The 17,321-nt window shown below is 42.2% G+C and overlaps 1 protein-coding gene across 4 annotated transcripts in view; it reads right to left on the bottom strand.

The window, feature by feature from the left end:
* Nucleotides 1-10,993, bottom strand: part of LOC139575966 (amyloid-beta A4 precursor protein-binding family A member 2-like) — a 76,299-nt gene extending 65,306 nt beyond the window's left edge. The window contains exons 1-2 of one of the 4 annotated variants that reach the window (XM_071401488.1): nt 10,787-10,992; nt 3,558-3,586 (exon numbers count right to left, since the gene is read on the bottom strand). The gene's annotated coding sequence lies outside the window, so the exon portion shown is untranslated. Of the gene's footprint in view, nt 1-3,557; nt 3,587-10,786 lie in introns of all 4 variants that reach the window. The other 3 variants (XM_071401486.1, XM_071401485.1, XM_071401490.1) reach the window with 3 other exon arrangements.
* Between the last annotated feature and the right edge of the window lie 6,328 nt (nt 10,994-17,321).

Raw genomic sequence — 17,321 nt, 5'->3', positions numbered from 1 at the left:
TGTGATGCAGAGTTGACATAACAAATAAAAAACATTTGTGCATATTTGTTAATATCCATTTTTGTTTCTACTCTACCATTACATCCCCTTTGCCATTACATACCCTGATAGGAGTGTTTTAACCCCAGTCATTACAACGAATGAATCTGATTAAAGGCAGTTAACCCACTGTTCCCTGGGCGCCGAAGACGTGGATGTCGATTAAGGCAGTCCTCCGCACCTCTCTGATTCAGAGGGGTTGGGTTAAATGCATTCAGTTGTACAACTGACTAGGTATCCCCCTTTCCCATATCAGGACCCCTAATGTCGTCTGGGGTTTTGATGTGTCTGCTGTTTGTCATCCTTCAACATGTGACACTCCATCTGTCTGACAATTCAGGGGGCATCTGTCTGCCCATCGTCCCAGTGAGGAACCTAATGATATTTCACCAGACTGTAGTTCAAAGCAGCTGTTCCACCAGGATATCAGATACAACAATGTGTTTACAACTGACTCCAGAAAGGAATTGTCCAAGGTGCTGAACAGCATACAGATAACAAGGTGCACTTCATAAGCAGGACTATTGACGAAGCAAAAATGTACATTCATGTTTCATCACGTTTTGTACTATGATACCTAGCTCAAATGAAATCACTGAAATATTTGGTCAAACAAAATGTCTACATATTTCTAGCTATGCCATCACTGCCCAGATATAACATTTCACATTCAGATGGATGTAAGGGCTAGATGTGAGGAGCTTAAACCGTACTGGCAGTCTGTCTTGTGAAGGCTTGCCCCCTCCCCCCCCTTCTCTTTCTCTCCCTCTCTCTTTCTCTAGCTTTCTCTCTGATGGTTTTGAAAGATAAACTAAATTGGATTCCATTTGAAGGCAGCAGCACAGTGTCCTCACATGAAATATAAATCTATATCCTTTAAAAGAGTCTAAGCCCCGTCTAAGCCAGGGCGGGGGGTACGGACAGACATGAAAATAGCTGTGCAGCGACGCTCCCCATCCAACCTCACAGAGCTTGAGAGGATCTGCAGAAAATAATGGGAGAAACTCCCCAAATACAGGTGTGCCAAGCTTGTAGCATCATACCCAAGAAGACTTGAGGCTGTAATCGCTGCCAAAGGTGCTTCAACAAAGTACTGAGTAAAGGGTCTGAATATTTATGTAAATATGATATTTCAGTAAAATAAAACATTTACATTTGCAAACATTTCTCAAATCCATTATAGAATAAGGCTGTAATGTAACTGTGGAAAAAGTAAAGGGGTTTGAATACTTTCCAAATGCACTGTACTTCCAGATTAACAACAACAACAAAAAACTGGTACCGGGGGACCTTCAGACGAGTCTTGTGAAGCCTGTGGGCGTCTTAAAGTAAAAAAACGACATGTACGTGAGAGTCCCACCTTTATACAGAAGGGTCATATTAGTGTGTAGCCCAAACACCACAAACAGAGGTGGGCAGATCGGCTGTACCGACTTCAGACGAGCCCCAAGGCTCTCGCTCTCTCTCTCTCTATGCCATAGATCAAACTCCCTCAGCTGGTGTTTCTAAATTAAATCCATCATGGCATTGATTAACCATCATTCGAAATGTCTCAAACTGCCAAAGATACAAGAGCTACTGCAGTTTTTTAGATACACATCAAATTCAATTGCAGGCTAGCCCTTTGCTGTGTAATGTATCAATGTTAAATCACAACTTAAAATAAATAAATGTTTTCATGGCTGCTGTAGAAACGGTAGTTTTCCTTTGTAATATCCATCTCTTGCAGAGAGAGAGAGAACAATCCAGCTGTGTGGCAGTAAGCAGTGTATTGTAGCAGATAGCCGGAGCCCTCTCTCCTCTCTCTATCTAAATTTTAATGTCATACAATCCTCCCAGAAACACAGCAGCTAATGAGCAGGCCCACTGAATACAGTCAAGCCAAAGTAGGAATAATGACAACGTAGGAAGCACAAAGACAAAGGTGGGCTTTGTTGACCCACAACCAGCAGTGTAAAGTAAAAATACTTTGAAAGTACAACTTAAGTAGTTTTTTGGGGTGTGTACTTTACTCTACTATTTATATTTGTGACAACTTTTACTTTACTACACTCCTAAAGAAAATTATGTACTTTTTACTCCATATATTTTCCCTGACAACAAAAAATGCTTCCATACATTTTGAATGCTTAGCAGGACAAGAAAATGGTCCAATTCACGCACTTATCAAGAGAACATCCCTGGTCTTCCCTACTACCTCTGATCTGGTGGACTCACTAAACACAAATGCTTCATTTGTAAATGATGTCTGAGTGTTGGAGTGTGCCCCCGCCTACAAATGGTGCAGTCTGGTTTGCTTTATGAAAGGAATTTGAAATGATTCATACTGTTACATTTACTTTTGATACTTAAGTATATTTAAAACTAAATACTTTCAGACTTTTACTCAAGTAGTATTTTACTGGGTGACTCACTTTTATGAGTCATTCTCTATTAAGGTATCTTTACTTTTACTCAAGTATGACAATTGGGTAATTTTTCCACCACTGCAGCAATGTACAGGACGACTGGAAATAGGTTTGGCAAGGTCACACACACACACACACACACACACACACACACACACACACACACACACACACACACACACACACACACAACCTCACTATGCCCACCTACATACAATGTAATAGCCTAGCATACTACATACTGTAGACCTACAAATTCCCAAGGACAAATAGAAGCAGACATGCTAACTACTATGAGAAACAAGAGTATTTAGATAACAGGGACTTTCAGACTAAATGTATGCGGAAGCTAAAGTTTTTCTCACACTTGTCACAAAGCTGCCGTCACTACTAATGATAAATGAGGCCTCTAGGCTACAGCCCCCCAGTTACTTTACAAAAGAAAGAATCGAACTGAGATGAAAGAGTAATATGGATTGTTGATCTGCATGCTTTTAGTTCCACGCTTTGCTCAATTTGAAGGTGTTTTGAAGGCACAGGAGAATTCTCCTTGCCTCCCTCTTGGGGTGTTAATAAGCTTTCCTTTAGTGCCACCCATGATTTATACAGGCGTGAATGGGGCTTTCTCTAGGGGTTTCAAGGTTTTTCTTTGTTGCCAATTTTTCTTTTTCCAAAAAGGTGGCTCCATTCAGCCTCTGAAAGTCTGTGTAATTGGGTTTAGTTCATTTAAATGCAAATGTCCTGGGATCTGGAAATGACATGCAGATATCACCTCATTGATTCTGAGAGACACCAGCTCGCCATTGACATAATGTCTACAGATTTGAATCAGGGCTCCTTAAAGCTCGGATAACTCAACAGAAGCATTCGTTCCGCCTACATGACACGGATATACCTGCCGATAAAACCAGCAAATAATATAATGTGCTAGGGTTGTGACGCGGTCAAAAATCATGCCAGTCTTCATCCATAACTGACGGTTATACGGTACTTGTGTCAGCCCTATAATGTAGTGTAGTTAACATGTTAAATGAGTGGTTCACTAAAAGGCATGTTATAGAAGGGTACAAACACATTTTTGGCGATTTCACTTGTTTTTGAGAAACGTACCCCAGCCGCAATAGACTTCCTCGTTGCTCCTTGTGCATTGTGGGGGCATTGAAAAACAAGAACAAACGCAACAAAAACGTTATTTTAGAAACAGACACTTTATAGTGATGCAGGTCTTTAGACGTTGTACACATGAAATTGTGTCATTCAGAACTTTATCCGCATGTTATATATTATTTTTAAATTCTGTTGCAACTCAAGCAATAACTCTCCCGTCCACTCTAGCAGCAGGCTACACGGAGAATGACCCAGCTGGGTAGGGGAAACAGTTCAAGTCACACAAAGTGGAATATAGCCTCGAGGATAAGGTTCAGAAGGAAACAATGTCATGTGTACAACATCTAAAGACCTACATCGATATACTGACAGTGGGTCTTGTTTCTGAAAGGACGTACAGTATTTGGGTGTTTTTGTTCATGTTTGTTTTTTTTGCACACTGAGCGATGAGGAAGTCTAACCCGGCGGCTAGGGTAAGTTTCTCAAAAAACAAGTGATCATTTCTACTGTATTACACAATTTCTACACCCTTCTCCTGTATAACACGCCATTTACATCAAAAATAGAAATGCACTTCAGAAATAATGAACTATAACTCTAACTTTAAGATTATATCTAGTAAGGGTTTCAAATTCGTACAATACATAGCCTACGTACATAGACGCTCGTCTATAGTGTCACTCCACACAGTGTGTGACTCTATCGACAGCTGTATGGCATACCCTCGTTGCTCTAAAGTTTAAAAAGTGGCCCTTAAAACTAAAGTAAATGTCTCAGCATGCATTCAGCACACTCAGCAAAGCCTATATGACCCAATGCCCTCCTGGTATATGAAGACTGTCAGACATCCACATCTCTCATAGCTGAAAACCATTTCATCTGGGTCATCCACCAGGGCTAGAGGTCACTGACGAGACAGACCAAAACTCCTCCAGCAGCACACTCCGTTCATACTTCACACTCGGCCGGGCGGGTCGGGGAGAGTAGGTAGGTGTGATTGCGTTCAGTGTCACGCCAGCAACAGACGGAAGGGAAATAACTGTGGCAGGCAAGCAGTGTAAAGCGGTTATTGACAGAGGAGCAGGAGCATGAGGAGGAACATGCTCTCTACTAGAGACAGATATGAGTCACACACAATGTGGGAGTTATTCACAGGCGGGGGGCTGGCTCTCTCAGTTTTCCCTCTGCCAGGAAACTGCTCAGCGCACATCAAAAGGCTTCCCACCCTAGCTATGAAACCCTCAAAAAGGCCGAATATCAGAGTGCTCCTCATTTCTCATCCCTGCAGATAAACAGCACACTTTAAAGAAGGCGTCGGATTTTGAAGGATGATGGTTACAAATGGTCAACGAGAAGGGTGTTGAATCAATATGCCACTAACCAAGCCAGCCTTGACTGCCTTGGGCCCTCTCTGTCCTCAACACAAAGTAAAAGATCTGGGGGGGAGACCTCTAGTCTCAGGTATCACGACTTGGTACTAAGTCATCCTTCCTGCTATGACTATGATTGAACAATCAAACCTCTATGTGGACCGAGAAATGATTTCCCCTTGAAGAGCCCCATCATTCATTAGACTAGACTGTGCTAACTGAACACCTGGTGGGTAAGGGAGGGTAAATGCGGCGTCTAAAAATACGTAACCGGCGTCCCTCCCATCCCTCCACAGCAGGTAGGTCAGGTGGCCCTGCTAATTACCTAATCTTCCTAGCAGGGCATAATGGGGGCTGCCATCATCACTCACTAACCACTAGAGCATTTAAAAAACACCTGATGACTTGCTGTTTTTAACTTCGCTTTTATATTAATGAACATCAGTGCCTCAAAAGACAAATATATAGCCACAAGCTTCAGTTTTTGAATGAACTATTCTGACTAAATGGAAATAATCCAACTTTGAGTTCTTTAAATGATGTTCCAAAGTTGTATTTCTCTGTTCACTTTTAGCATTACACTGAGATAGCAAAGGAAGATGAGCAGAGTATTCTGAAGCCATCACACAGCATAGTATGACTAACGGTGGGCTCGATGTTGACGGAGTTCCCCAGCAAAATGTAAAAAAACATGAAAGATTGTAATCACACAGCTTGTCCCTGTGATGCAACGACTTCTAGAAAACATGCAAATCCCCTTTCCAACATACACGTCCTGATGACATACTACAACATACTACAAGCAATTGAAAGCCCACACCAATCCCACGAAATTCAAGAACATTTTAAACTGTGGACTAGCAACAACACAAAGTGGCCATGTGATGGATTCCCCTAAACAGTTGAGCTATTCTGAAGGAAGGAAATACATTCGGCCATACAGGGATGTTTTCGAGTGTAAAAAGCTGTCCCAATGCCATGAGATCAAAGAGTAGCCTCTGATTATACTCTCCTCATCCCAAATTCACAGCCACATCTCTCATAACACAGTGATAGCACATGGCTGACAGCTCTCCTGCAGGGTTAACATCCTGTACTAAAGGAACATTACCACAGGTTTAAAACGTCAGCTCACATACACAATTCATACAGAGGTGTCTATTACTGGGGGGTGAGTCACTGGCTTACTGGTGCTCTTCCATGCTGTCCCAGGAGGGGTGCGTCACTTGAGTGGGTTGAGTCACTGACGTGATCTTCCTGTCCGGGTTGGCGCCCCCCTCTGGTTCGTGCTGTGGGGGAGAACTTCATGGGCTATACTCAGCCTTGTCTCAGGGTAGTAAGTTGGTGGTTTGAAGATATCCCTCTAGTGGTGTGGGGACTGTGCTTTGGCAAAGTGGGTGGGTTTATATCCTGCCTGGTAGGCCCTGTCCGGGGGTATCGTCGGACGGGTCCACAGTGTCTCCCGACCCCTCCTGTCTCAGCCTTCAGTATTTATGCTGCAATAGTTGTGTCGGGGGCTAGGGTCAGTCTGTTATATCTGGAGTATTTGTCCTGTGTGAATTTAAGTATGCTCCCTCTAATTATCTCTCTCTCCCCTCCCAGAGGACCTGAGCCCTGGGACCATGCCTCATGACTACCTGGCCTGATGACTCCTTGCTGTCCCCAGTCCGCCGGGTCGTGCTGCAGCTCCCGTTTCAACTGTTCTGCCTGCGGATATGGAACAATGACCTGTTCACCGGAGGTGCTACCTTGTCCCGGACCTGCTGTTTTCCACTCTCTCTCTACAACACCTGTTTTCTCTAACTCTGAATGCTCGTCTATGAAAAGCCAACTGACATTTACTCCTGAGGTGCTGACCTGTTGCTCCCTCTACAACCACTGTGATTATTATTATTTGACCCTGCTGGTCATCTATGAACGTTTGAACATCTTGGCCATGTACTGTTATAATCTCCACCCGGCACAACCAGAAGAGGACTGGCCACCCCTCAGAGCCTGGTTCCTCTCTAGGTTTCTTCCTAGGTTCCTGCCTTTCTAGGGAGGTTTTCCTAGCCACCGTGCTTCTACATCTGCATTGCTTGCTGTTTGGGGTTTTAGGCTGGGTTTCTGTATAGCACTGTGACATCGGCTGATGTAAAAAGGGCTTCATAAATACATTTGATTGAGGTGTCTGTGTCAAATATAAAACTTTTTTTTCTACTTTCTGAGCCAGGTTACAAATCACGAAAATGGTTCACCTGGATTGCTATCTAAAAATCTGATCACAAAGACTGTTTTAACCAAATTACTCCTGAACAGTAGTTTATTTATTTATTTTGAGATAGCATATGACATTTAAATTATCTGAAAACAGAAAAGCTACTGATAAAAGGTTTCCATTTGTACTGCTACAAAAATACACTAATGTTCCAGGCATGCAATAACTGGGGTGGTAATTGCCATCTCTCAAACGAGTTCCTACATTAATCAACTCTCAAACTGATTTCCTTGGGAGCGCTGCAGGCTGAGAGACGTGTCTAGAAACACCACAAGAGGCAGTAGAGAGAGTTCTCCAACCTTCAACACATCTTATCTTGGACACAACCCGCCAGGGGGCAACTGACTGGCCTTGGACATCAGTAGCCTACATGACTGGCTTGCAAAGAAATGAAAGGACACATCATACATCATAAACAGATATGTGTGACAGTAGCTTTTGAGGTGAAAACGGTTCTGTTCAAACATAACATTTGAATTAGGCTACTATGAAGACATAGCTTGCTTCTGTCATTCACAGGACCACAGCCGGATCTAATTATCTTATCTTGATTAAGTGTACAGTATAATGCTGTAAATATGGTAATAGCCATTTATCTGAAAAAACAGAGATCAAGCCTAGCCTTAGTTGATTCGCTTGTCCCAGTCGTAATAATCATCAACCTCAGCCTGAGCAGTAGGGAAACCAGATCCCCATGTACAACCTCTCTCTTGGCTCTCTCTCATCCGCAAGAGTCCAATTTAGAATTCTCCTGCATGAATAGCATTCCAGCAGGCTGCTGCGACACAGTGTTTGTCCTTCAGCTCCTGTGGCACACATAAAACAGGAACGAGCAGAGGGGCACCCTCTCTGACGGCTGGGAGAGGGGAGAGGGTCAGGAGAAGGCGGGCCGCCAGGCGCCAGCCAGCCAGAACGTGGAGCTGGTCTCGGACACGGAGTGAGCCCACCTGCTGGGGACCGAGGTGCCTCCAGAGCCACACACCTTCCCCCGGCTCCCCAGGGGCCCTTTTAAAATCAGACACCTAATCTCGGACAGAATGGCCATTTACTAAGTAGAATTTCCAAATGTGAATATAACGTCACAATAAAGTGCAAGTATTATCACGCAAATGTTATTTGGTGATGAACTTGCTCATGATATGAGACTACCCACTGGGCACAGATGTCAATTCAATGTCTATTCCATGTTAGTTAAACGTAATTACATTGAAATGTGGAGACAATGTTGATTCAACCAGTGTGCGCACAGTGGGTATTATGTAAAACAACCCAAAAAACGTTGGTATTTATTCATCTTTAAAATCAGTCATCATGTTACTGTAATCTAATTTACAGTCATCCTGAAAGCAAGATACACAACATGACCAAAGGTATGTGGACACCTGCTCGTCGAACATCTCATTCCAAAATCATGGGACATTAGTATGGAGTTGGTCCCGTCTTTGCTGCTATAACAGCCTCCATTCTTCTGGGAAGGCTTTCCGCTAGATGTCAGAACATTGCTGCGGGGACTTGCTTCCATTCAACCACAAGAGCTTTAGTGTGGTTGAGCACGGATGTTGGGCGATTAGGCCTGGCTCGTAGTCAGCATTCCAATTCATCCCAAAGGTGTTCGATGGGATTGAGGTCAGGGCTCCGTGCAGGCCAGTCAAGTTCTTCCACACTGATCTCGACAAACCATTTTTGTATGGACCTCGCTTTGTGCATGGGGGCATTGTCATTCTGAAACAGGAAAGGGCCTTCCCCAAACTGTTGCCACAAATTTGGAAGCACAGAATCGTCTAGAATGTCATTGTATGTTGTAGCGTTAAGATTTCCCCGCACTGGAACTAAGAGGCCTAGCCCGAACCATGAAAAACAGCCCCAGACCATTATTCCTTCTCCACCAAACTTTACAGATGGCACTATGCATTGGGGCAGGTAGCGTTCTCCTGGCATCCGCCAAACCCAGATTTGTCCGTCGGACTGCCAGATGGTAAAGCGTAATTCATCACTCCAGAGAATGCGTTTCCACTGCTCCAGAGTCCAATAGCGGCGAGCTTTACACCATTCCAGCCGACGCTTGGCATTGGACATGTTGATCTTAGGCTTGTGTGCAGCTGCTCGGCCACGGAAACCCATTTCATGAAGCTCCCGACGAACAGTTATTGTGCGGACGTTGCTTCCAGAGGCAGTTTGGAACTCGGTAATAAGTGTTGCAACCGAGGACAGAAGATTTTTACACGCTAGGCGCTTCAGCACTCTGCAGTTCCGTTCTGTAAGCTTGTGTGGCCTACCACTTCGACTGAGCCATTGTTGCTCCTAGACGTTTCCACTTCACAATAACAACACTTACAGTTGACCGGGGCAGCTCTAGCAGGTCAGAAATTTGACGAACTGACTTGTTGGAAAGGTGGCATCCTATGACAGTGCCACGTTGAAAGTCACTGAGCTTTTCAGTAAGGCCATTCTACTGCCAATGTTTGTCTATGGAGATTGTATGGCTGTGTGCTCAATTTTATGCACCTGTCAGCAACAGGTGTGGCTGAAATAGACGAATCCAGTCATTTGAAGGGGTGTCCACATATTTTTGTATATATAGTGTATATGAATAAAAACATCAAGGCCTTCATTAAAATTTGTATTGAGCTAAGACTGACATCAAACCCCTAAGGCAAAAAATCCAAACATGCTGTCATCAAGCTGTCATCTGTGTGTCATCTCACAATTCAACAGTCTTGAAGCAGTTATAATTCCTACCAAGCCTGACTAAAGGACAATCTAAATGTAATCAGAACATGGTTTGGTCTAATTTAAAGGCACATTTCAGATTTAGTTGGGCTTGCTTTTATGTAGGCTTTCAAATACATTTCTATCAAAATGCAGCAGCATCAGACAGACCGGACACGAGTTGACTCCACTGAGCTTACCAACCCTGACATGTCTCCTTGAGTTTCTATAGAACAACACACCAAAAATAATTACAGTGAGTGTGCTGTCTGCTCTGTCCTCTTGTATGGCTAGCTCTGGAACTGAGTGGTACACAACAGACAAAGGAAAACAACCCCAAGAGCATCAAAAGTAGACAGTTTTCATTAGCAGTCCATTTTTTGTTCATGATTATGGAGCTGGTGTGTGTGAGTGAGATACAGAGTGTGTGTGAGAGAGAGGGCATTGATCACCTTACAATTACACAAGTCAACAAAATATTATTTTTTTCAATATTTATCAATGGCTAGGGTACTTTATTGCACAGCCTGCTACAATTATGACATCTGAGGTAGATGTGGCCACAGAATGTTATATAACACCATAATTTTCAGATACAATTTTGACAATACATTTGTTCAGAATAGATTTATATTCCCAGCATTTAAGCAAATGAGAATGGAGCGTGTATTGGATAGACACATTTACCCGCATTAAAAGTGTGTCGAACAGGCGGTTAAAAATCCATATTGGTGAATGAGCTAGTTGCAGATGATGAGCCTATGCCATGGTTGCTGTCTGCGGTCTTCCAAAGATGCTCTAGGAATAATGGACCAAAAAGCACCTTTCTTTTCGACACACCGGTAATGATAAATCAAACATTTCTTTGTAGATAAATGAAGGGCACACTATCTTACCTGCTGAATTCAACGTATGTTCTTCGGTCGCTCAAGTCACCTCCCTTTCAGAATTGTGAAAGCTGATGATGCTTCCAAGACACTTGCACGGGATCAGATTACATCGAGAGAAAGCGAACCAGCCCCGGAATCTGAAAAGTATAAGTACCAGTTGAAGCGGCCCCGGAACGTGTATAAAGACCCCACTGCAGTTCTCCCCATTGGGTTTCCCACAGAGTTTGTAAAACACTTGTGTTTCTCGGGTCGTTACCATGGAGTGGCGGCAACCAGAGGCGATAGACTCGAACCCCACCCAGCTACCGAGACTGAAAATATAATGGAGAGAAAAAAAATTGGCTTACAAAAGAGTGCAGTGCGACCCGTGATACAAAACATCATAATTGGCCATCCTATTTATTTTTTGTTGGTCACAATTAATAGGCTAAAGCAAATCTATAGCCAATCTATAGCCTAACATAAATCATGCATGGATGAGAGAAAGAAAACCTCTGAATCATATTTTCTGCACTAACTGTAATTTTTATTCAGACATTTGGAACAACACAAATAAATAATCATAACATTTAAAACTATACAAATATAAACACAAAAATAAGACTCATAAATATTTTTTTTAAAGTAACAAAGACAAATAGAAACAAATGTGTTGATTTGGCACTCAAGCATCAATACATTACCTATCCCCCAACACTGTCAACCAAGAGTCAAGACTAAACCAATTCACATTGGTGGTGTGCAGACTGGTTTAATATTATTCTTAACAATTTCGCACAAACCAGAAAAAAATGCAACAATATGTCTGTGAAACTATATTGTAACGACCCTGGTTTCGCGGAAATCGACTATGCCGCTCGAGCATGCTTTTGCGGCACAGTCGATAGCGCGCTGGACTTCGGGCTAGATGGTCGAGGGTTCGAGACCTGCTCCCTGCTGTTTCATTACAATATATTCACAGTATTATGAATGAATTGTGGTTAATTTGGTAGCATTTCGTAGTGTGACTGATTTTTCTCATTGCATTAGTACTGTACAAAGTTAGGGGTGAGCTATTTGATAGATTCCCCCGCTCCCCCTACCTCGGGCTTCCAGTGTGGAGACCTGAGGTCAACCTACCCCCGCCCCATCTCGTACTTCTGAGTGGGAGACCTTCCCAGGCAATAGCCCACCTACAAACTAGAATCAGGGCGCCCGCCCCGACAAGGTTAATTGACCCAGTCCCACACGGTGATATGATATCCTTGACGTGATGTGCAAATGAGCGATAGAAAACCAATCGCGCAAATGTCACCATGGGTATAGGCTGCCCATGTCACCTATACCTAAATCTGCCACTGCTTTTATGGTAGTGACAAAAATAACTACAATGTTATTATTGTATAATTGGATGAGGTTAAATATTTGTTTTTACCTAAAATTACCAGTCACATAACAGGGTGACATTTCTGTTTAAAAAAATAACGAATTTAAAGAAATGTCATTGAGTGGGGAGGGAATGTATGTATAAGCCAGTAATTCTTCCTAACGCATCAGTGTGCAGCTCATTGAGTGATCATATTTAACAAAACGACGTTACATAACAGAAATAGGACGAGATTGGAAACCATCGTACTTCATATCACGCAATAAAATCAATTCATCTTTGCCTCCAGTGGCAAGTTATGAAATAATTACAGTGCCTTCAGAAAGTATTCACACCCCTTGCCTTTTCCACATTATTTGTTGTTTTACAGCCGGAATGTAAAACGGATTAAATTGAGATTGAGTGTCACTGGCCTACACACAATACCACATAATGTCAAAGTGGAATTATGTTTCTAGACATTTTTACAAATTAATTAAAAATGAAAAGCTGAGATGTCTTCAGTCAATAAGTATTCAACCCCTTTGTTATGGCATGCCTAAATAGGTTCAGGAGTAAAACTTTGCTTAACAAGTCACATAAAAAGTTGCATGGACTTAGTATTTAACATGATTTTTTTATGACTACCTCATCTCTGTACCCCACCCATACTATTATCTGTAAGGTCCCTCAGTCGAGCATTGAATTTCAAAAATTGATTCAACCACAAAGACCAGGGAGATTTTCCAATGCTTCGCAAAGAAGGGCACCTATTGGCAGATGAGGATGGTGAAGTGATTGATTACACATTGGATGGCGTATCAATGCACCCAGTCACTACAAAGATACAGGAGTCCTTCCTAACTCAGTTGCCTGAGAGGGATTTCACCATGAGGCCAATGGTGACTTTAAAACAGTTACAAACTTATATGTCTGTGATAGGAGAAAACTGAGGATGAACCACAACATTGTAGTTACTCCACAAAATTAACCTAATTGACAGATAGAAAAGAATGAACGCTTTGTCTTGAATACACAGCGTTATGTTTGGGGAAAATCTAACACAACTGAGTACGACTCCTAATATTTTCAAGCATGGTGGTGGCATCGACAAGGACTAGAGTTTATTTTAAATAAAAACAAATGGAATATTGCTAAGCACAGGCAAAATCCTAGAGGGAAACCTGATTCAGTCTGCTTTCCAACAGACACTGGGTGACAAATTCCCCATTCAACAGGACAACAACGTAAAACACAAGACCAAATATACATTGGAGTTGCTTACCAAGACAACATTGAATGTTCCCGAGTGGCCTAGTTACAGTTGACTTAAAATCGTCTTGAAAATCTATGGCAAGACATGAAAACATCTTGACACAGCTTGAATAATTTTTTAAAGAATAATGTGCAAATATTGTACAATCCAGGTGAGCAAAGCTCTTGGAGACTTACCCAGAAGGACTCACAGCTGTTATCACTGTCAGAGGGTTGAATAATTATGTAACCAAGATACACCACCAGTCAAAAGTTTTAGAACACCTACTTATTCAAGGGTTTTTCTTTATACTATTTTCTACATTGTAGAATAATAGTAAAGACATCAAAACTATGAAATAACACATGGAATCATGTAGTAAGAAAAAAAAGTGTTAAATCAAAATATATTTTATATTTCAGATTCTTCAAATAGCCACCCTTTGCCTTGATGACTGCTTTGCACACTCTTGGCATTCACAACCAGCTTCATGAGGTAGTCACCTGGAATGCATTTCAATTAACAGGTGTGCATACTTGAAAGTTAATTTGTGGAATTTCTTTCCTTTTTACTGCATTTGAGTCAGTTGTGTTGTGACAGGGTAGGGGGGTATACAGAAATTAGCCTTATTTAGTAAAAGACCAAGTCTATATTATTGAATGGTATGTTATATTATGGCAAGAACAGCTCAAATAAGCAAAGAGAAATGACAGTCCATCATTACTTTAAGACATGAAGGTCAGTCAACACAGAACATTTCAAGAACTTTGAAAGTTTCTTCAAGTACAGTTGCAAAAACCATCAAGCGCTATGATGAAGCTGGCTCTCATGAGGACCGCCACAGGAATGAAAGACCCAGAGTTACCTCTGCTGCAGAAGATAAGTTGATCTAGGCACCAGACTGGTGACAAATTATTGGCAAAGCTACTGAATGTGCGTATTTCACATCAAATTAAACTATTACATGTTTATCACCGCAGAAAGTCAGCGACATAAACACATTGCCTGAAATGTAGTTCCAAAACAAGAGCCTGACTAATGTCATTAGGAATATATGCTGAAGGCTATGCATTTATATTCATGCAGAAACTGTGAGGAAGTTCCTTTTGCATTTCTTCACTCCAATTCCTAACAGCCTGGAGAACTACGGCACTGAGGAAATAAGAAAAGCCTGCTGCAACACTAAAGATAAGACTGGACAGGGTTCTTAAAATGTCCATGCAATTAAGCTTAAATGGTTTTAGTACACTGAAACAACCTTTTTAAACTCAATATACTTATCAGTTCATACATTTTTATATTAAGACATTTGTCCTGTTGCATAGCAAGTTCAAATTAAATTTCCAGAAGTTGTAAATCAAAAGGCCATTTTGCTTTTCTTCACAATGAGAGAGAGCATTCCTCTGAGAGCCAGCTGAAAGGTGCATGATTATTGAATTCGCTCTGAGTAAATATTTCCCCAGCAACTCTAGCATCTCAGTTTAAATCAGTGTGAAAATAAGAGTTATTTCACATAAAAACATTTATCTATGTACACGTGAAAATGAATTAATACATGTGAATTTACTCACCATAAGTGCTTAGAGTCAATAATATAATTTATTCACAGCAGAGGCAAATAGACACTTACTTTTAAGGCAGATAAAGATTATTATAAAACATTTTTTTTAAAGGAAAGCAAACCAATACACTACTGGTCAAAAGTTTCAGAACACCTATACTGAAGATATCAAAACTATGAACTAACACATATGGAATCATGTAGTAACTAAAAAAGTGTTAAACAAATCAAAATATATTTTATGCACTCAAATGCATTTCAATTAACAGGTGTGCCTTCATAAAAGTTCATTTGTGGAATTTATTTCCTTCTTAATGTGTTTGAACCAGTCAGTTGTGTTGTGACAAGGTAGGGGGGTATACAGAAGATAGCCTTATTTGGTAAATGACCAAGTCCATATTATGGCAAGAACAGCTCAAATAAGCAAAGAGAAACGTCAAGACATGAAGGTCAGTCAATACAGAACATTTCAAGAACTTTGAAAGTTTGTTCCAAGTGCAGTCGCAAAAACCATCAAGCGATATAATGAAACTGGCTCTCATGAGGACCGCCACAGGAATGGAAGACCCAGAGTTACCTCTGCTGCAGAGGATAAGTTCATTAAAGTTACCAGCCTCAGAAATTGCAGCTCAAAGAAATGCTTCACAGAGTTCAAGTAACAGACACATCTCAACATCAACTGTTCAGAGGAGACTGTGTGAATCAGGCCTTCATGGTCAAATTGTTGCAAAGAAACCACTACTAAAGGACACCAAGAAGAAGAGACTTGCTTGGGCCAAAAAACCTGAGCAATGGACATTAGACCGGTGGAAATTTGTCTTTTGGTCTCGAGTCCAAATTGGAGATTTTTGGTTCCAACCGCCATGTCTTTGTGAGATGCGGTGTGGGTGAACGGATGATCACCGCATGTGTATTTCCCACAGTAAAGCATGGAGGAGGAGGTGTTATACTGTGGGGGTGCTTTGCTGGTGACACTATGATTTATTTAGAATTAACCAGCATGGCTACCATAGCATTCTGCAACAATACAACATCACATCTGGTTTGGGCTTAGTGAGACTATCATTTGTTTTTCCAACAGGACAATGTCTCAACACACCTCCAGGATGTATAAGGGATATTTTAACAAGAAGGAGAGTGATGGAGTGTTGCATCAGATGACCTGGCCTCCACAATCCCCCTACCTCAACCAAATTGAGATGGTTTGGGATGAGTCGGACAACAGAGTGAAGGAAAAGCAGCCAACAAGTGCTCAGCATATGTAGTAACTCCTTCAAGACTGTTGGAAAAGCATTCCAGGTGAAGCTGGTTGAGAGAATGCCAAGAGTGTGCAAAGCTGTCATCAAGGCAAAGAGTGGCTATTTTGATATATACACTGCTCAAAAAAATAAAGGAAACACTAAAATAACACATCCTAGATCTGAATGAATGAAATATTCTTATTAAATACTTTTTTCTTTACATAGTTGAATGTGCTGACAACAAAATCACACAAAAATTATCAATGGAAATCAAATTTATCAACCCATGGAGGTCTGGATTTGGAGTCACACTCAAAATTAAAGTGGAAAACCACACTACAGGCTGATCCAACTTTGATGTAATGTCCTTAAAACAAGTCAAAATGAGGCTCAGTAGTGTGTGTGGCCTCCACGTGCCTGTATGACCTCCCTACAACGCCTGGGCATGCTCCTGATGAGGTGGCGGATGGTCTCCTGAGGGATCTCCTCCCAGACCTGGACTAAAGCATCCGCCAACTCCTGGACAGTCTGTGGTGCAACGTGGCGTTGGTGGATGGTGTCCCAGATGTGCTCAATTGGATTCAGGTCTGGGGAACGGGCGGGCCAGTCCATAGCATCAATGCCTTCCTCTTGCAGGAACTGCTGACACACTCCAGCCATATGAGGTCTAGCATTGTCTTGCATTAGGAGGAACCCAGGGCCAACCGCACCAGCATATGGTCTCACAAGGGGTCTGAGGAGCTCATCTCGGTACCTAATGGCAGTCAGGCTACCTCTGGCGAGCACATGGAGGGCTGTGCGGCCCCCCAAAGAAATGCCACCCCACACCATGACTGACCCACCGCCAAACCAGTCATGCTGGAGGATGTTGCAGGCAGCAGAACGTTCTCCACGGCGTCTCCAGACTCTGTCACGTCTGTCACATGTGCTCAGTGTGAACCTGCTTTCATCTGTGAAGAGCACAGGGCGCCAGTGGCGAATTTGCCAATCTTGGTGTTCTCTGGCAAATGCCAAACGTCCTGCACGGTGTTGGGCTGTAAGCACAACCCCCATCTGTGGACGTCGGGCCCTCATACCACCCTCATGGAGTCTGTTTCTGACCGTTTGAGCAGACACATGCACATTTGTGGCCTGCTGGA

Source organism: Salvelinus alpinus, chromosome 5 (assembly GCF_045679555.1).
Source record: "Salvelinus alpinus chromosome 5, SLU_Salpinus.1, whole genome shotgun sequence".
Lineage (NCBI taxonomy): Eukaryota > Metazoa > Chordata > Actinopteri > Salmoniformes > Salmonidae > Salvelinus > Salvelinus alpinus.
The sequence above is the reverse complement of the archived record's forward strand: the minus strand, read 5'-3'. Positions and strand labels throughout refer to the sequence as shown.